Below are 21,349 nucleotides of genomic sequence, written 5' to 3'. Positions count from 1 at the left end.
GGCAAATATGAAAAAAGAGACAGATTTTTGGCTGTCTTGAGCTTTTAAAGTGAGATTCTGAAGGGGAGAGGTTCTTATCTCAATGAAACGTCATTCAATTGATAAATTTTAGAGGTTTTGATTCGCTAAAAGTATCTCGCCACTCTGACGGTGGGAACTTTTTGGGACTATCTCAATGCTTACTTTATCTACGAATTATTGCCCATTAATTTCATAAAATAATCTTTTATCTGGCCTTATCTGGTTCATCTTGACTTTTTATGGCTTTTTGTGAGAGACTGACTTCACGTCTTATACTTGATAAGAAACATATGTTTAAAGTTTATCAGTTAATATAGAATGACTCGTAGGAGAAATTCTACAGATATATATATATATATATATATATATATATATATATATATATATATATATATATATATATATATATATATATATATATATATATATATATATATATATATATATATATATATATATTCATATATATATATATAAGGAATATAGAATTTTGACTTCCAGTTCCGCTCAAAATTTCACTAAACTTTGAAAATGAAATCTGCTAGCGATAATAATATTCCCTTTTGTTGTTGAAATTAGGGAAAATCTAATTTAGGGAATTTTTTACGATCTAATTTAGGGAATTTTTGTGTATCTTATGTTACAACTGGCTTTGATCAGCAGCTCCAGTTCTGAGTTTATGGCTATTAACTTTGAAAACGATGGCCTTGTAATTTTGTATCCAATGCAGAAGACAAGGGTTGTTCCTTGAACAAACATTGGGATAAACTAGTCTTCGAGTAGTACTTTTCAATGAAACGTTACATGACGAAGAAAACCACGAATACTTCTTACGTTTAGTATCAAGGGTACGTTTAGTATACATACAATTTTGCTTTTTGGACAGAAATTAGCTTAAAAATTGTCTATATCCTAGCAGGGCTAAAGAGAATAGAAGGGCTGGTTCACTCCTTTGAAGTATCTTTCGCCGCGCCGATCCTCCGACGTCACTCTAGTGACGTCACTTTGGCGCAAAGCTCGCACTTTTACTTCAAGAACGGAGCGTTTGGCCTTACTAGCTCTAACTAATATTGGATCATTTCTTTTTGCGAGATATTCTAAGACATTTGTTATTTTCTATAATGACTTTCCTCAGTTTTTGCAGTGAATTTACAAGAATTTAAAACTATTATCGAAATGCCAGTTTGCGCGATTTGCAACTTGCAAAAATTCTGATATAAAAACGAAAGGAAAAGTATAATTTTTCGCGTGTTCCCTAAAGTAAATGAACAACTATGTAAAGAATGGATTCCGAAATAACACAGTTAATATAAAACAGCAATACGTTTATTCTGTCGTAAAGAACTTTTATAAAAATTCATTATCTAAATAGAAACTGCCTCGTTACTTCATAAAGAAAAGCAGGTGAAAAGAATTAAAAAATAGATAAAGTCAAAGAAAATTAAAATGTAGGTAAAAAGTATAAATAAAATATATAGTATTTAGTTGAAATTCTCCTAATTTCAGAACATATTTTTTTATGTAGTTATTCGAAATATTTATGATTTTTTTTAAAAATTATATTCTCTTCAATTTAAATATCTATAAATTATATCATCGTAAATTTAAATGTCTATAAACAATTGTAAAATTTCTAATGTCATTATGAACCTAAATTATTATTTTGTTTCAATAATTAGCTTTTAAGGTTGATGTTTCCTAATGATTAAGTATGAACAAATTGCTATTAACGACATATTTTAAAATCAGGGATTCTAAATTTAACTTAACTTATCTTTATAAAAGAATATGTAGATAAAAAAATTGTCGATATATGCCTTCATTTTTCTTAATAGTTAAAGTTAAAACTGAACTTTTTAAAATAAAGTATTTATCGTGTCATTTTCACCAACTAGCAAAACATTTTTATAAGTTTAAAATGGAATTTTTTTAATATAATAACCAAGAAAGTTTTTTTTGAACTATGTTTATGAACGGAAATAATGTATTAATTACGTAAAGTTTGAAGGCTAATAACCAGAAAAAGTCTAACTTATTTTTACAAAGAGAAAGATGCAAAGTTATCATATCTTTGCTTGCGATCTCCGAGATCTGTGGACACAGTGTCGTCATGAGGAGGGAAATCGTTGCTTCAGCTCTAAGAGCGGAGTGAACTAGCCCTTGTATTTTCCTTAGCCCTGGTTTGAAAATGGGTAAATTCAATAGACGACAAACTAATTATTCGTGTGCTTCTGAACAGGACAGAATAAAGAAGCGCCCCTATCCGTGTATGACGGCATTTTTGGGGATAGATTCCTATGCTGTTCCAGTCCTTATGATGCGTCCTAACTTACCTAGAAATTTGATGTAAAATTTACATCGAACCCCCTGTTATATATATTGATTTTAAACTTGTACATTTTGTCAAAAATAGACTAAAAATGTCCTCTAAAAAGTCTGTTGCCGCAGGAGTAGTTCTAATTTCAGATTTGAAATCCACACACCCGAATTTGCGACAAAAAATTCGTCCCCCAGAGTTGTTTAATCTTTTTACAAAGAATAGATTTTAAATTGCAAAATATTTTTATTAATAAAATTATCTAATATATATAATTCTCTTACGTGGCTCCCAAATTTTGGCTGTATTTCTTTTCCGCCGGTGGCAACGTTTGTTTTGTTTACGTTACTATTTCTCTTACATGGCGAATCGACTAATGATTGCCGCTAAAAATGTCACATGCCAAATCTAACTGAGGTGGCTCAACATATAGCGCTTTTAAAAACGGAAACTGAAATAACCAGAGAGCATCAGCTTCGGCAATCTCATTCTATTAAGCTAGGCAGAGGTGAGTAGTCTTTGTCGATAGATCTCTATTTTAGTATTTTGTCGAAAGCGCTTTTTTTTTACGAATTTATATATTACGAATTTATTTGACGGTTTTTGATTTATAATACGAATTACACTATAGCACATTTCTAATAGGTTTAACGAATTACATGTCATTTATTTCAATTCAAATTTATTTTAATGATTTATTATTTACTAAAAAGACGTATTTTTAAAAAAAAGAAAAATATTTTATATGGATTTGAATGATTGTTTTGAATTCTTAGAATTTTGTGCATTTGCAATGTACCTAAGTTAGTAGCGAGCTTGGCCGGTAGAATCATACCTTTATTTGAATATTTTGAGTTTTTCGCAGCGATTGTTCATTAGCTATCGTTTTATAAAAAAATAAAAAAAGAAAGCATTATCTTCTTTCGCGTATCGATTTTTTTTCTATGAAACACGTGGTATAAACGTAACATGAAGTAGATGCTAAAACTGTGAACTATTTTCAAAACTAGTTCATTTTACACAGAAATTAAATGGTCGAGCTTGGTTTGCGAAGCAAACCATATAAGATTGCATAGTAATTTTCGGGGGTTGACGAGCGTTAGCGAGCAGGGAGTGCAACCCAGTCGTTTATAAAAAAATCAGCAGCATTATGAAACTTGCAAAAGGAATAAAAATGGCCGAATAAAGATGATGACTGCAAAATATCGTATCTTACTAGACAATGAATATTTTGCTCCGAAATTTCTGTTGAGAATCCCCAAGACTGTATTCTATTTTCAATACTTCGCACTGTTTTTTTTTAAAAATTTTCTCTCCAGTGAATAAGAAAAAAATTGCATTGATTTAACTATTGATGTTCTCTTCAAAAAATGATCTTTCCAAAAATCTGAAATCTTGCTTTCAGCTGATTCCTTATAGAAATATACCCATTTTTTGATGCATTCTTTATTAAAAGGAAACATATGCATTTTCTACGATATGATTTGCATAAAAGAGCCTTAAAATAGTTTTTGATGCATTTTTGAATGCTTTATCGAGATGGAATTCAAAAAAAGAGTTTTTACTTGGATTAATTTATCACTATTTTATGCACGTTCCGTTGGAAACCGTCTACAAGCGGAATACTAAACCGAATGGAGGGAATTACCATAAATCTTTGATACTTCAATTTTTTTTTCTTAAGGAAAATAGGAACAAAATACGTAGCTCTTTGAACAAATAATAAAAGATTTATTTGCTTAGGTTATAAACTAATATCCTTAAGCTATCGGAAAAGGTTTGTTTTGTTTTCCTTTATGTTTTTCTCGATGGAACTTTTTAATGGGATATATGTTTGCATGTGCTTTGTGAATAATAAAAAGAATAATGATACTCTATTTCTTAAATGCAATATTGCTCCTTTTTGAAAATGAACTCTAAAAATTAATTAATGTTCTCAATATTTAAGTTTTTAAAACTTGTTTGGCCGTAAATATTGAAAGGAAAAATTTTTTTTGCGGATGTTTTTAAGTTTCTTACGATTATAAGTTATTCATTACTATTATAAGTTTAATCTTAAAAGCTTTAGTTTTAATTTCCCTTGGGAGTAATTAACAATTTAAACACAAAAACGTTGCATCACTATTTTATCAAAAAAATCTAATTATGGAAAATTTTAATGCGTTATTAGATAAAACATAATATAACATTTAATGATTTTAGAACTTGAAAGTTCTATAAAATTATTTTTTTTTTACCTTTTAAAAATATATTTAACTACTAAAAAATATGAAGTATTTACTAAGAAGGTAGTTCAAAGTAAAGGTATTTAACTTAAGATTAAACAAAGAAATTAAAATGATTTCAGTATGAACTCCAAGTGCAGTGAGCAAACCACTCTGAATAACTTTTGATCTAATGATTGGATCTTCACGTTTTAAGACTCAATCTTTCAATTCACTTCAATTCATTTGATTTTTCAATTCCATTTCGGGAACATTTAAAATAAGAACAGCTGATTCTGGGTTCATAAGTACACTAACACCTAAAATTAATTCGGTATTCTGACTTTCACACACATCTTACAATATTAAGAAATGTGCACAAGCATTAAGGTGTGCAAAAAGAGGCAAAAAGAGGGGACTATATGCTATAAAGCTTGATGTATTTTTAAGAAATTAAAATCATTTCAGCATGATGAAGTCCATGCACAGTAAGCAAAAAAAGGACCAACCAGTATAACTTTTGATTTAATGATCGGATCGTGCTAGGATTGAGTTTGAGCGAACGATATTATAAGTCTGGAAATCAGACACAGAAACGTTCTTTCTTTAAATAAACATACCTTTTATCAACGGATTCAGATTTTCTGACTCACACATTGTAGGATCGCAATCTGGGAAGTATGGTCCCAATAGTTTGGTCTAGGGAGCAGTCCAAAGTATGTACACTTTAATGCTAATCTTAAATTTTGCGTATTTCGCCATATCTCAAGAACTTTATAAGGGAATCGAAACATTTTTTCGCACAAATATACGCAAGTAACTGTTAGTAAATGTTTATTATTTTATTTAATAACAGTTAAAAAGATATTTAAATGCAAGGGAAAGAAACGAATCACCCTAAATAACTTTTGATGTTATGATGGAATCTTCCCGTTTCAGGACTTATTCTTAATGGTTTGAAGGGTTAATCTCAAGTAGGGTTAGTTTTTAAGTTATAAAGTCAAACACAAAAACTCACTTTCCTTGAAGAAGAATATATTTTTTCGATTGATTTGGATTTCTAAACCAAAGTATTGGGTTGGCTGCAATCTCGGAGACATGGTTCCCATACTTTGGCCAGGAGATCGATGCAAAGTTTGGACCCTTAATAACAAATTAAATTTGCTTATTTTGCCATATTTTGAGAACTTTTTAAATGAATTCGTTTTTCCAAAGATAAGTCCGTGCAAAAAATACATTTTAGACAATGTTTATTAATTTGTGGATTTTGCCATATTTTGAGAACTTTTTAAATAAATTCGTTTTTCCAAGGATAATTCCGTGTAAAAATAAATTTTAGACAATGTTTATTAATTTGCGTATTTTGCCATATTTTGAGAACTTTTTAAATGAATTCGTTTTTCCAAAGATAAGTCCGTGCAAAAAATACATTTTAGACAATGTTTATTAATTTGCGTATTTTGCCATATTTTGAGAACTTTTTAAATGAATTCGTTTTTCCAAGGATAATTCCGTGCAAAAAATAAATTTTAGACAATGTTTCTTACTTTGCGTATTTTGCAATATTTTGAGAACTTTTTAAATGAATTCGTTTTTCCAAAGATAATTCCGTACGAAAAATAAATTTTAGAAAACGTTTATTATTTTTTTATTCTTTTATTAAATAACAGTCGAAAATATTTTGAATATTAAGCTATACAATTTATTAACTCATTTTAAAGTATGCAATTTGCAATACAAAAATACGAAATTTGGTTAAAATCAGTTAAGTAGTTTCTGGGAAATTTAATTTTATCAAAGTCGTATAGTTAAAATTTGAATTCTCAATAACAATTCAACCGATATCGCTCCAATCCTGTAGTTTGCCATCTAAAATTACATACTTCATGCAAACTTTATGCAGGTATAAATTGTATACCGTATAATTAAAAATTTGTTCGACTGAATAATAATGGTTGCTTTTAATGCCACTTGCCACACGGGTAAGCCTGCTTGGTGAAACTGAGCAAATTTAAGGCAGAGTGTGGGATTCTTGTTTTTCAGTGGTGCCATCTATGGCCAAGAATTCGATTTAGCCACAACGCACGTCACACCTGTTTATAAGGCGGACCCACTCCTACATCCATTCATTCATCCACAGATCGTATTTTTGACCTGAATCAGAGAACGATCGATCTCAATCCAGTACCCCCAGAGGTTTTGATTTGTTATGGGAACAAGGAGGACTTTGCGACTCGACAGAATTTTTACGTGCATCAGTCACCAACTACACGGGGAGTCTTCGGCCGACGGGGTTCGAACCCACGAACTCTCGGACATGGGCCCTGCGTCCTACCGACCAGGCAATCCCGGCACCTGAATAATAATAAAATATAACAATATAATAATTAAAAACAATAAATACCTACCAAAATTTATTTTTTGCACGGAATATTCTTTGGATAAACGAAGTTCGTGAGTGCGTGTGCAAAATTGATTCACTTTAAATCAATTAAGTCTTAAGTGCCACAATTATGTCGTAGGGGTTTGTATCAAAGCCTAGTTAGTGTTCAGAAACATTTAGTGCAAAGGGAAAGTGTAAGGTAGTGCTAAAGAACATTTCTGGTGTTTCACTACACGAAGAACTCTCCTAGGTATTTTGTTACCACCACTTTTACGTTGAGATATTATAAAATGTTTTACTCACTGCAAGAAAGTGACACTCAAATATCACAAAATAACTGTTCTTTATTTTTGACGAAACTGTTTCCTGGTTGGTATTCCGAGCAAAAGTTCTGTTGATAGAATAGATGTCGTCAAAGGAATGGAAAAACTTTCGTCACGTTTTCGATTAAATATATTTCAGCAAAATTAAAAAAATAATTCCTAATTTTTTTTACTTCCAAAAGTTCAAAAAATATATAAAAAACAAACTCGTCGTGCCTAATGTATCTAACATTTCTAATAATAACTTTATTTTGGACAATTTCTAGGTGGATCAATGTCGCTCCAACCACATAAGAAGGACAGATAGAACAGAGTGATAAGCTACATGAATGCCCGAAGCGGGATTCGAACCTGGGATATTCCTGATTAGAGGTCGATTCCTTGATCATTCGACAGGTCAGCTCACTTTATTTTCGATCTTCCAGTCTTTATTTTAATTTCGAGATTCTAGTAAACTTTTTTTCACAATGCTCTCCGATGTGCTTTCGAGTTGAAGAAACATTTTCGTCATAGATTTGAGGATCACGTTTTGTCACGAATCTCTTGAATTCGTAGCAAAATGATCCTTTAAATTAACGAAATACTGTTCAAGGATTGCTGAAATCGTCAAAAGTGAGAGTTTTATTTCTGAGAGTCTAGTGCAGGTGTAAAAACATCAACAATCGTTGTTCGGAGAAAAACAACATATTTTTCTTTTTTTTTTTCCTGGTTGAAGTCTTACATTCTTGTACAGATTCTCCTTTTTTAGCCTCAAATTGAAGCAGGAATTTCGGACCAAATATCTAAGCTGTCTAAACAGCTTCTCAGTAATAATCACAATTTCTATAAAAATTAATTTGTCTAAGATAGCAAGAGAAAAGTATTCTTACAATTGTATGTACTAAAATATTTGATAAATACAGAAAAAACACATAGACTATAACATTTGTATTTTGCATACATTATCAATCAAATTTTTAAATTTATAATGTTATGGATTTTAAAGTAAAAATATATAAAGAAAGCAATAAACTACGCCAAATTTTTCTTACTTTTTCATCTAATTTTGATACAAGCTTTGTTTAATTATGAGCTTTTTCAAAAATGAGAGCTGTTGAAAGAAATCGTATTTTGTTTTTGACAAATAAAGGTTGAAATAGAAAAGTACGGAATTACTATTTTGAGGGTGTATCTGAAGTTCGGGTGTGAATTTGGGTTGGGGTGGCTCTCATATTGGCATACAATTACGTTCCCTATCATGAGGTGCCATGCAATTATTAGTATGATAATAATGATGGTCTCCTTATGATGCGATGATGAAAATTCTTTATTATGAAATTCTCTATCCATATGATGTAATTATGATAGAGCTTAATGATGCAATTCTCAATCTTTATCATTGAATTCCTATATTAAACCTTAATCGACCTCCTTTTCTAGTTTGTAAAAATAAAACTTTTTTACAAAAAAATTTGATTTCAATGAATTTCAAAAAAATTGTGTTTTTCTTGTAAATTTGCATTATTACATATTGCATCGCGTAAATTTACATTATTATAAATTTACAGAAAAATTATACAAAAAAGTTGTACAGTGCTTCAAAAAAATGGTTCACCCTGAAACATTTTTGATCTAATGATCGGATCTTCACATTTTTAGGACTCAATCTTTCATTCCCTTCAATTTCCTTACCATATAATTTAGAATAACAGTTGATTCGGGGTGCTTAAATACATTAATACTTAAAATTAATTTGTAATTCTAACTTTCACACACATCGGAGAGGAAATATTAAAAAATACCTGAATTAGGTTTATTTTCTGATGAAGGCATAATTATCTTTATAACGCAATTATAGAAAGTTGTTAAAAATACACTTTGATTGAAAAAGATAAATTATTCAGCTTTTGATGATGATGCTGATTAACAAAAAAAATGTCTTCATCGGATTAAGCTGCTTTCAATGCGTAAATTTATTTATTATTAGCTAAATTTGCGATAGTTGTCGCATAATGCTTATTTATTGTTCTCAAATATTTTCCCTTATTTTTTAACTAGTAAGCAAAAAGATTAATGAGGGAAAGGAAATAGAAATTATTCTCCTTTTAAAAACCTTTTAGCATAATCTTTACTTCGTATCTTCATTTTCTATTTACAAAATTTAGTATTTTGTATACTTACAATATTCAACACCAAGAAAGTTTTTCTGTATTTTAATATTAGGGGAAATGCTTTTCATCTGTATTTGTTTAAAATTTACCGAAAAATTCGCCATGGAATTTAATTTCAGGATGAATATTGTACCCAACGGGAGCCTCACACTGAATCTAGCACAAGTTTTGAATCTCATTACGCTTTACCTCACTTTTTACAAAACAATCTGAGTTTCGAATTCCAAAGATCCACTTTCCATTTCGAAAGATTAGATCTCTTTTTTTTTCATCCCGAATTTCAATTCCGACTTTAGTCACGTAGTGAATTACAAAGTGAAATAAACTATTCTAAATGCCGGCAGTGACATCATTAAAACATAACGTCACGTGGTCGTTTAAAGAGGTAAAATTTATTATTCGTTCTTTTTTGGGTAACACAGTTCTCTCTCTTAAATCAGACGAAACACGAAATGTCGTCTGCATTTCTCCCTTTTATGGTTGTCAATTTTTTTTCAAAAAAAGAATTGGAAACTCTTGTAATGTCTAAATTTCTTTCAAAACTGGTGCCATTTTTAGGAGTCCTTCCTTTTAATGAAAATATTTCTATGGAACGTGTATTTTCGGAAAAATGTTTTCCGGTAGCGGTTGATAGGGAACAAGAAAAATGGCGTAGCTCTCACACTTGTCAAAACCTTCTTTTCTGTAAAATATAGTTGAAATTTTTCAAGCGGTTTAAACTGAGTTATTGGTTTTAATAATATTCTTTGATATTTTAAGTTAAAATTTAAAGAAAATGTGATTCCGTTGAAAGATCTGAACTTCTCATTGTTGGAAAAAGAAAGTTATGTAAGTCCTCGAGCTAGGGAAAATGGAATATTTCAGAAAAGGGAATTTTATAGAAATATATAGATTTGAAATATGAAAATGCATAAAATTCTTCATTTGTTTCTTTTATTTAAGAGACGCGAATTTTTCATTCTCAAGTTTTAATGACTTACAATTCACGAAGTTTAATTTTTACCCCGAATAATACCATGATATGTCTCAATTTAATAGAAATATTACTTTGAAATAATAAGTGATTAAATATTACTTTACTGTTTGGTAATCTTTTAAATAGTTCTCTTTCTTTTAAAATTAGTTTCAAGATGATTAATAGTTAAAAACCGTTTTAATATTGACTGTGTCTTTATAACCCTTGTTTTTTTAAGATCAAGAAAATACTGTTTCATCGTTTATACCGAAAATACCGAATCATCGTTTATTATAAGCAAGGTTAAAGTTTGCTACCGATTTTTTTCGATAGATTTTTTTTTAAATGGTGGGGGCTCTTGGGATTCATAAATTTCTTCCTTGTTCACAATTCTCTTCATTAGATACAACCACCATTATTATTTATAACCTGCTCCAGCATTCATATATATTCAACGTTCATAAACCTTTTTTGTGCGTATAACTCATTTATAGAAATGGTTTTTAAAACAAACAGTTTTAAATATTCTGCTGAAATATTTGCTTAAAATAACTGGTTACGAAACAGTTTTAAGTATAAATTACAACGCTGTATAACCATTCTACATTGTCTATAATTTTCCGTATTATTTATAACCTTCATCAGAGAATTTACATGTCTTTTTCGTTGCTCATAATATTCTTTATTTTTTTGAAATTTTCTTCATTAATAATAACTACCATCTGCCTTCTCCAGCAATCATAAACATTCGTCAACGTTCATAAACGTTTTTTTATAGCTCATAACATTCCTCAACCTTTTTAAGTAAATGATCTTTAAATCAAACAGTTTTAAATTTCGATTTAAATATTTGCTTAAAAAACTAGTTTTGAAGCAAATTCAAGTATAAATTGCAAAAATCTCTACAAAAAAAAGTATACTGGAAAAAATTGCCATCGTAACCAAAATTATTCGAAATGGGTGTCTTAATTTTAAATTAGTAAAAAAAAAATACAAGTATGCATTTTAAATTAGTCATAAAAATACAAGTATATCCATTAACGTAAAAAACAGTTCTTAAATTTTTTTTCTTGTACGCATTGCTAAAACTTCACGCTGAAAGAAGTTAATAATCTCTGAACTGGAGTTTTTCCGTTGATATGCATTTTTCTTTTATCAGAAACTTTGCGAATCGATGAATCGAAAAGTGAAATCTAGTTATTTTCGCATCAGAAAATACGATGACTTTGCATACAGTCTATATTTTTCAAAAGAGTTGCGACTTTTCTACTTTGCTTGTAAATTTTTGTTATAGTGACAGTTTTTCGCTACTTTTATTTCTAAAAACTTCTATTATTTTCCAGTTATTCGTAAACTCTCAACCTGTTCTAAGTAAACTAAGCTGAGATAAATTCAAATTGTAAATTACTTTGTAATAATCAGTGTAAAACAAACATTTTAGAATCAAATTTCGAATTTCTCTCTTTGTAATACTGTCCAATAAAGTTTCAAAACTTTATTTGACGTATTTTTCTGTTAAAAGTGCATGATTTGAATCAATATTTTTTGTTGAAATGGAATATGCTGTTAAGGATCTTAATTTAAGCAAAAGACGTGCTATAAATAATTTAATTATGGAATAAGTTTTCCATATTTTGAAAAAAATTTCAAATTCAGATTATTTTTTGTCGTATGCCTGTTCAGGCAGTGGGGGAGCGATTGTTCCTGCTTTTCAGTGGCGCCATCTATGGCCAGGAATTCGACTTCTGCCACGCCATTCACACAACCCGTTTTTAGGGCGGTTCACATTCACACACAAAGGAGAATGGACATAGAACACTCAGAGAGAGAAAGAAACATGCATGCCTTGCCCGGGATTCGAACCCAGGACCTTTCTGAGTCAAGGACAGTTATCTGCCCCCTACACAGGCCGGTCGGCGATTATTTTGATGTCTTAAATATAATATAAATACAATTTTATGAGCATTTGATTTTAAATAAGAAAGGGAATATAAATATCTCATAGGAGCATGAAAAAAAATTGCTTTAAAAATTATTAAAAGGCAATGAATTAATATTATCTCTACACAATATTATCAATTTGAACATCAAATAAATTAAATACCGAAGTTCCGAACTTCAAAAAAGTAACTATATTTATATTCTTTTAAATTTATTTTACAAGACTGTATATGTTAATAAATTACAAAATTCCACAACTTTATATATATTTAACAATCTCGCAAAAGTTGTTTTAGGAAATCATGACATTAGGACTTCTTAAGAGCCATATTAGTAGCATGTTTTCATGGAGGCCAGCTAAATTTACATAACATGGCATATTAATTTCCAATTTCAATGGTACAAAGAGGTTTTAATGGTCGTTGCAATTTGGAAAATTCACTGACCTACAATAATTTAAGAAACACTATAAGTTTTTGAATTTTTCTTTAATTTATCAAGAAATGTTTAAAGGACTATTTTGTAAAAAGTATTTGGTTCATGTGATTTTTAATATTTTGCAATGAAGTTTAAATCCTTCAGAGGTTTGAAAGGCTGATAATAAATTACAGAAGAAAACTAGTAGTAGTATTTAGAACACCCACTAGTAGTATTTTAAAATACCCTATTCAGGAAAATCAAACCATAAACATGTAACTTGTATAGGTAACTTTAAAAGTTCATTGAAACATCTGAATGAAATTTCGTAATCCTAAGGCAAATATATAGAGAGCTATGGACATTTTTATAAAAAACTAATTTTTTTGTCTTATGGTTTTTCGCGATAACCTTAAAAATATTTAATAAAACTGAACAAAATTTTTGGAGCAATTTAGAAATTATTACAAAAATATTGTTTTAAAATTTGAAAAAAATTGTTACAAAATGAGCAAGATATGAGTATTTAAAGTTGTTTTTTTTGTACTGTGCATTTTAATTCAAACTATTAAAAATTTTATTTTAACTTTAAATTTAAAACTATTTTTTAAAATTTTGCAGTGAACTGTATTTGACAACAAATGAAACAAAATAATTCCTTGCCTTAAAAAGTTTCAAGTAATTTTCTAAGTAGTTTTTGTACTTTTTAAAAGAAAGTTCAAAATAATCAGGGATTTTTCACAAATTTTATTTCGTAGTATTTCAAATTACACTACCTTATTGTGACTGGACAGCAAGAACAAATTAATGCGTAGAAAATCCCTTATCGTTATGAACTTTCTTTTAGAAGGAGCGAAAACTACTTAAAAAATTGTTTGAAACTTTTCACGTTTTTAAGATATTTATATAAAATTTTTTGATTAGTTTGTCAAATACGATAAAAAAGTAGGAAAAAATGATTTAAAATTTACTCCGGGTATGCGCAGTACACAAAAATAACTTTAAATATTCAAATCTTCTTGCATTTTAAATTTTTTTTTCTCCAAATTTTAAAACAATAATTATGTAATTTATTTTAGATTGTTCCAAACATGTTGTTCAATTTTACTAAATATTTTTAAAGTTATTGTAAAAAAACATGAAACAAAGAAAAATTCGTGGTTTATAAAAATGCTCTTATCTCCATAAATATTTAAGCTAAGTTACGGAAAATTTATGCAAACATTGCAAATAGCAAACATAGTAATCAATAAAAGTTACAAGCTTATTGCTAGATTTTCTGTCACAGGGTGTTCAGAAATACGTCTCATAAATCAAACACCTCTAAAATTGCAAAATAGTTCACTAAGTATTTCTTGAGAAATTCAAAAATATATCAAAAACCGAAAGTGTCTGCCATTATTGTAGGATAGTGTATTTACCGAATAGCTTAGTCAAGAGATAGATAATTTCAATTTCACATTTTACTCCTTTCACTATATTTTAAAACATTTTATGTGAGTGGAATGTTTTCATGGTGTGTCACTGTATCAAGCTTCCTAACTTACCCTGTTACAACTATGGTGGGTAAATCATTCTACTAGGAGTCGACAGGTTCTTAGTTTGAATCCTACTGGCTACTAAAACATCGCTTTCATGCATTTCTGCCTCCTCATCTTTATTTGAAACTATGCATTTTTCTGAAAAGGAGTATATGTTGCTCAATTTTGAATGCATGCGATTTTTGTGTTTGACTATTACTTGACTTCTGATTGACTTTGTTGATATTTTGACACATTTTTGTTCGATTTTGAGAAACCTTTTCTAACAGTATATGCTATTCGTTCTTGATTCATTGGATTAATTGAAGTTTTTGAACCATTATTAGGAAGAGTTTCTAAAATTGCTCTTTGTATCGGCTGTTAGACTCTCACTAAAGTAACTGTAAACAGAATAAACAATTGGTTTTTAGATAATTTCAGGCTTCACGCCTCATGCACTTCTTAAGCTTATTTGAAGTATCGAATAAAAACTTATTAAAAGATAACCATTTGCGGTACAAAAAATTTCAGTTGCAAATTTCAGTCGGACAACACAAGCAGCAACTTCAGTTAGTGTTCTCTTGTTGAAGAGGAATACTTTATCTCTTTGCTATTATGGTAACTGAAAATTGGTGAACATTTAGAAGCAAATGTTTTTACATTTCTAGTGGTTTGTCATGTTTTTGGATTAAGTGTTGGCAGATTGGCACACTACTCAAGGAAGACTGAAGAAACATGAAATAAACTCTTTTCTTAATCGAATAAAGCAATAAACTAGCAAACATCACTAATGCTATCTTTTAATTATTTTAAGAAAAAAGATTCCTCTACAGTTGTATTTATGTATAACATTGGTTAACTCTTAAATCACTAAGAAAAATCAGATTTTAAACCTTCTCTCCCTAATGATTTAATTAAAATTTTGGGTGCTTTTTAGGACCAGTTGGTAAAATTGACCTCTACATTCTACGTCAAAACTTCAGAATGGTGATACAAAACAGTTCTGGAGTTTTAAAAGAGACGCACAGAAAAACTCTTTAATAATTTTATTATAAATTACAAAAATTATCACGAAATTGTATTTATTTTTGCTTAAATGTTTCAAATTTTAAGAATAAAATTATAAAATATGTTATAATCTGCTTATTGAGATTAATTTATAACAAAAATAAACCAACGGCACTTTGAATCAGAATCAAATTCTATTTCAAAATAAAATTCTCTGGATAAAAATATATATTATAACTAAGAAATTATTAGGAAAGTTCAATTATTAATACATTAAGAAAGGTACTAGCAATTATTTTATTTTTATTATAAATCTTTTTATTGTGAATTTTTAAAGTTATATGAAACAAGTTAGATTTATGGCCTTTAAGGTTCTTTTATTAAAAAAATGTGATTTATTTTTAAAAATAAGTAACTTAGTAAGTAATTTCAAGTAATTCTTTTTTTTAGTAACTAATAAGTATTTTTATTTTTAAAATGAAGTGATTGAGAACTATGTAATTAACTATTTATAACACAATAAACATAAACCTTTATTTAGCGACGCTAAAGAAGAATTTTTTTAGTACTGCAGTATGTAATTGATATTTCCTTATGAAATAATTATTCGAATAATTTTGAATTTAAAAAAAAGTATTAGCTATCTCATTCATAAGTTATTTAAGTGAATATCATTTAAATATGTCTTCATCGATAAAATCTCTTAAATTAATTAAATTGAGAGGTTTTAGAAACATTCTCTTCGGCAGTGCAGTGTATTCATTTCTCTAAATTAGCTTTATTATTTACTTTTTTTCTTCATGGAATTGATTGAATTTACAGAAACGTCTCCCTGCAGATTATAATATATTTTTAGAGTAAACAATGGCTTCCATTTCTTGAAATTAATTCTTGAAAATAATTCATCATAGGCGTGAATAACTTTACACTAAGCTTTTGTATTTGCGATATTATTTGTCTCAAGGAAATTTCCTTTGAACTACGACTAATTATAATTAAAAGCTCCCAAAGCGATGAAACAGAATGACTTATTAATTATTCGGCAACTTCACTTCATTTTATGTAATAGGATTATATAAACTTAACACCAGAAATTGAAAGAGATGTTGCGAAAAAAATATAATTTACGTTTCACACTGTTAAAAATTTTGTGGAAAAATTGGTTAAATAACAATTTATTTAATTGTTATTTTGCCATATTCAAAAAAAAAAAACAAAAAAAAAACAGTCACGCATTTTGACTTAAGATAGTATTTGAACTGTCAACTCTGAGAAAAACCCTTTATTAACCCTTTCCTTCTCGCTCCCGTGAAAATGACGGGTTGAGATTTCGTTCGTTATTTCTCGCTCCCGTGATATTGACGGGCTGGAAACTAATTCATTTTTTTTTCCGGAAAACATTTTATTTCTCATTTTACACACCAGATAGCAGTACCAGGATATTTTTAAGGTAATTATAAATGATTACTTTATTTTAAACCAGATGCCAGCACTAAAGTCAGCTAATCAGCACTAATCAAATGCGTGTATTTGTGATATGTTATTTGTTATCTTAGCAAAGATTCCTAGTTAGGCTCTTTGTGAGTACACCTGGTTTGTGCTCAAGACAAAATTTATTTTTAAACTCCTTCCTTCTCTCTCCCGTGAAAATGACAGGTTGAGACCTCGTTCGTTATTTCTCGCTCCCGTGATATTGACGGGCTGGAAACTAATTCATTTTTTTTGTCCGGAAAACATTTTATTTCTCATTTTACACAACAGATAGCAGTACCAGGATATTTTTAAAACACATATTTTTAAAATTTTCCTTGCTTGCTGGAAAACCAGCATTTAACACTGAATGTTGGCTTTTCCTAAAAATTAAATTTTTTAAAATTTCAAAATAAAAACAAATCAAAAATTAAAAATGAATATATATATTGTTCATACACATAGTTTCATAGAATTTTCAGGGATAAAAAATGGAGACTTTTATAACCGTTTTCCTGAAAATTAACCGATCATTAAGGGGTTAATGGCCACCAAATATGTTTAATCAACCCATATTTTATCGCATGAATTAAACCCACCTAATGAACCAAATTTGTTCCTTGCAGTTGGGTACATACTATAGGCGAGAAGGCTAATCTGTTACTGTGAAGACCGATGGAACGAAGGTTCGAGTCCCAGCGTTGGAACCACAATATTTAGTCTATTCCTTTCAACGCATGACAATTCCAGTGTCTCGCACTCTCCAATGTCCATTACCTAACAAAAAGCTTAGATCTAATTTCCAGTTAACTTTCCTCTATACGCTTTTAAAACCATGCTTGTTGTAAATGGTTAAAAAACCGTTTAGTTTTGCATTCATGGTTCTAAAACCAAACTAGTTGTAAACGGTTTCAAAACCGTAAAGGTAAAATTGTTCTTCACCCTAAACTATACCAGTAATTGGATAGACAGATTGCTGCTTATTATTTTATTATAATTTTTGAATAAAAATTCAAAATTATTGTAATTATAATTTTTGAATGAAAATTATAATAGTGTTGACGGAACTAAATTAAAAACAAAATAAAAATCATAAAATTAACCGATATAAGGAATGGTTTCTAACATTGACGTGGCGTTTTTATTATAACGCTTACATTATTAATTACTTATAGCAGGCACTTCCTATTATTTGCTTAGCACACTGTGCCCAAAAAAAGAGAATACCCCGAGTAGCTGTTGATTTGATGATTGGATGTTCATGTTCAGAGACGCAATCTTAATTGTTCGATGGCCTCCCTTTAAAATGCTTATTAATTTAGGAGACGAAAATATACCCTCTCTGAATAATCATATCACTTTTTCAACGGATTCGGTCTCTTGACCTTAAAAAATAGTATGGTCAGGAGAGATGGCCGAAAGTTTGGATCCTTTAATATTAATTTTACACTCTGGGCATTTCGCCACTTCACGAGAATACTTAAAGTTAACCAAAAAAAATTTGCATTTGATTATGAAATTCGTTTATATATAATCCCATGCAAAATAATAATAATAATTATTATTATTTGTACTTATTTATTATTTTAAATATGCTATTTAATAATAGTCTGACACTTGTAGGGTACACAAATTTTTGCATCATTTTGAAGAAACTAACTTTAAATGACAAAACACTAAATTTGCACGAAAAGGCTCAAATGGTTTTTTAATTATAAATCTCTTTTTCTTTTTTTAAATATGTTTGAAATTAAATTTTTTTTAAGAAATATTAATTATCAAAAAGTTACTTGCACCAGAAAATACTTTTATACTTCTATTTTTTTTATTAATATATAAATATTATGGAGATGTTAGGTGTTTTATAGCTGTTGCTCATAATATTTAAAGTTGCTTTAATCTGTGTTATTCAGCTATGTAAACTGTAGTTCTGTATTTTCTTGAAACTAAAGTCAGAGATTATGCTATATGCAGCAGACCCACATTGGATATATTAAATCAGCTAAGCTTACTTTAAAAGGTTTGGTGACCCAGCATGGAAAACTATACTGAGCAAGCATTCTGAAACGTTTTTCGAATAGCACAACAACTCTGATACAAATAAATTATATCAAGAGCAATAAAATCCATCATTTGAAGACAATCTAATTAATTTTTTCTAGATTGATGTGCACATATCAAACGTATTGAAGCATTAAAATGTTGAAGAAAATGGTGTTGTGGGGAGAGTAATTATCGACAATGCCAACCTTCATCTATCAAAAGGTACCTCGTGATTGAATCAAATGTTAGCCTGTCTTATATACCAAGCCTACACTCTACTGCTAAATGCAACACAGGAACGACTACGACAGTGAAATTAATGCACCTCTCGCATTCAGCACTCAAAAATCCGGTGACCTTAATGCAGCTCTCCCGGTCTTTCACAAGAACAGCAACTAGTGGTATCCGTTCATCGAATTCTATCCCTGATAAAATTCTGGGGGGGGGAGGTATTGCGGCGTAACTACCACTACGATTATTAAATATCAATTCACTGGTATATAAGACATGCTAACTTGATTCAATCATGAGGTACCTTTTAATAGATGAAGGTTGGCATTGTCAATAATTACTCTCCCCACAGGGTAATTTTGCTGTTCACTCTTGATAATACTTTCTAGTAAGATTTTAAAACATCTTACTGGCTTGTATGAAGGTGATACTGCATCAAAAAATAAAATAACCAACGACATTACAGAAGCACCATTTGCCAAAGGTTCCCGATTTAACATATTGAGTCACTCTTTTTTAATTTTCCTTCTCTCTTACAATTTCCTAATTGTAATGTCAATTTCAACATATGTTTTTAGGCTGGAGGCATGGTGGCTCAGGGAGGAAAGCGCTCACCTTCCAATGAGGTGAACCGGATTCAAATCCCAGCGATGGCTGTTAGATTCGAATTCCGCACCTGGCTTGCACCGATCATATTGCTAACTTAAAATATCTTCAGTGATAGACGGATCATGGGTTAGAGTCCCCTTGCCACTCTTAGCCGTGGTTGTCGATTGTGTTCATCAGCAGGTATCCTTATATACCTGCTATACCTTATATACCTTATATATCCTTATATACCTTATATACAGCAGGTATACAGCTGAATAACCTCGCAGGAACTATTCTGTTTGGTCTTCCTACCTTCGACCTAAACCTCGATCCTTCTATCCCGGAATTCATGATTTCCAAGCTGTCGCAATTAACAGCCTTTACACTAATCACGGGAGGTTTTCGTGGTTTGCCTCTCCATGTAATGCAAATGCGGGTTAGTTCACTCAAAAACTCATTCGCGAAGCCAAATATTTCCCAATAGTTGATCTAGGATTTCCCTTGTCTTCCCGATTGGTATTAAAATTACAAGGCTAGGGAGTTGAAAATTAGCAGTCCAAAACCCGAAAAATTGGGTCGGCTGTCCAACAGCGGTTATAATATCGAAAAATATATATAAATATACTTAGGAGGAAAAGTTATAATTAAATTAACATATTCAAATTCATGAAATTGCCGAATTGTTGTGAACTCAAGGATCAATTTGTTTACGTTTCCCAGATAGCAACCAACGTCTAAAAACTTTTACTTTCAAAGAGAGCAGCGATAGATGTTTCGGGATTTTTTTTTTGTAGCTATCTACTGCTCAAGGAACTCCTAAATCAAATTTTGTTTTGATTCTAGGCAATCATCTAAGGTTTGATAAAATTCTTTGAGTTATTTCGTCGTTAAGAGATTTCTTCAAATGGTTTATAATCAACAGATAAATTTCTTCCTAAGCAACGTAAAGTGCACTCTTTTTAGATTTGTTGTTTCAAGGCATAATTTCAAAATATCGATCTGCATGTGGCATTAATGCATTGCTTTATTTACTGTTTGTATGATTTCATAACATTGCGCAAAGCAAAACTTAGTCATCACTTTTTTTATGAGAATTGAAATGTTATCGAAAAAAACATAGATTTATTATAAATTGAAAACAAAGTATTCTCAAGTTCAAACACTGAATTCTTTTTTATCGAAGAAATGCTTGTGAAAAGTAAGTCAATCAGATAGTTTAAACTTATAAATTTAATTTGATAATGTTGTGGTCCATTAAGGCAATGGGGGGATTGTTCTTTTTGTCCAGTGGAGCCATCCATGGCCAAGAATTCGTATTCTGCCACATTCATATGTCACACCATTTTATAGGGCTGACCCATACATGCATACATCCATTCATACGCAAATCGCAAATTTGACCTGAAATGCAGAACAATCAATCTACAATTCAGTACCCCCAGAGGTGTAATTTGTTAAAGGAACTTTGTGACTCCACAGATTTAACCAGTACCAATCTCAATTTACTATACGGGGAGACTTCGGCTGTCTGGATTCGAATTCCCGTGTTCACGAACGGGAGTCCAGCTCCCTACCAGACAAGCTATCCCGGCCCCTTTTAATTTGATAATAAAATCTCCAATCAAGCACTATGCATGGAGAACTAGTCTAAGAGCAAGTGTTTACACTTGAAAGTTACACTAAACTTGAATAATTGTTTATATCACATAAAAAAGAAAATATTATGTTTCAAAATTTATTGCTTGTGTTGACTGTCACTAATGATACGTTTAGTT

The 21,349-nt window shown here is 30.0% G+C and overlaps 1 protein-coding gene across 2 annotated transcripts in view; it reads left to right on the top strand.

Annotated features, from left to right (window-relative positions):
* The window catches only part of LOC107456079 (somatostatin receptor type 2-like), a 148,889-nt gene that overhangs the window by 111,114 nt on the left and 16,426 nt on the right, over window positions 1-21,349 (top strand). For both annotated transcript variants that reach the window (XM_071178454.2, XM_087166093.1), the window contains exon 2: window positions 7,515-7,644. The gene's annotated coding sequence lies outside the window, so the exon portion shown is untranslated. The remainder of the gene's footprint in view (window positions 1-7,514; window positions 7,645-21,349) is intronic.

Source organism: Parasteatoda tepidariorum, chromosome 6, assembly GCF_982258835.1.
Source record: "Parasteatoda tepidariorum strain Cologne lab strain chromosome 6, Ptep-v5.0, whole genome shotgun sequence".
Lineage (NCBI taxonomy): Eukaryota > Metazoa > Arthropoda > Arachnida > Araneae > Theridiidae > Parasteatoda > Parasteatoda tepidariorum.
The sequence above is the reverse complement of the archived record's forward strand: the minus strand, read 5'-3'. Positions and strand labels throughout refer to the sequence as shown.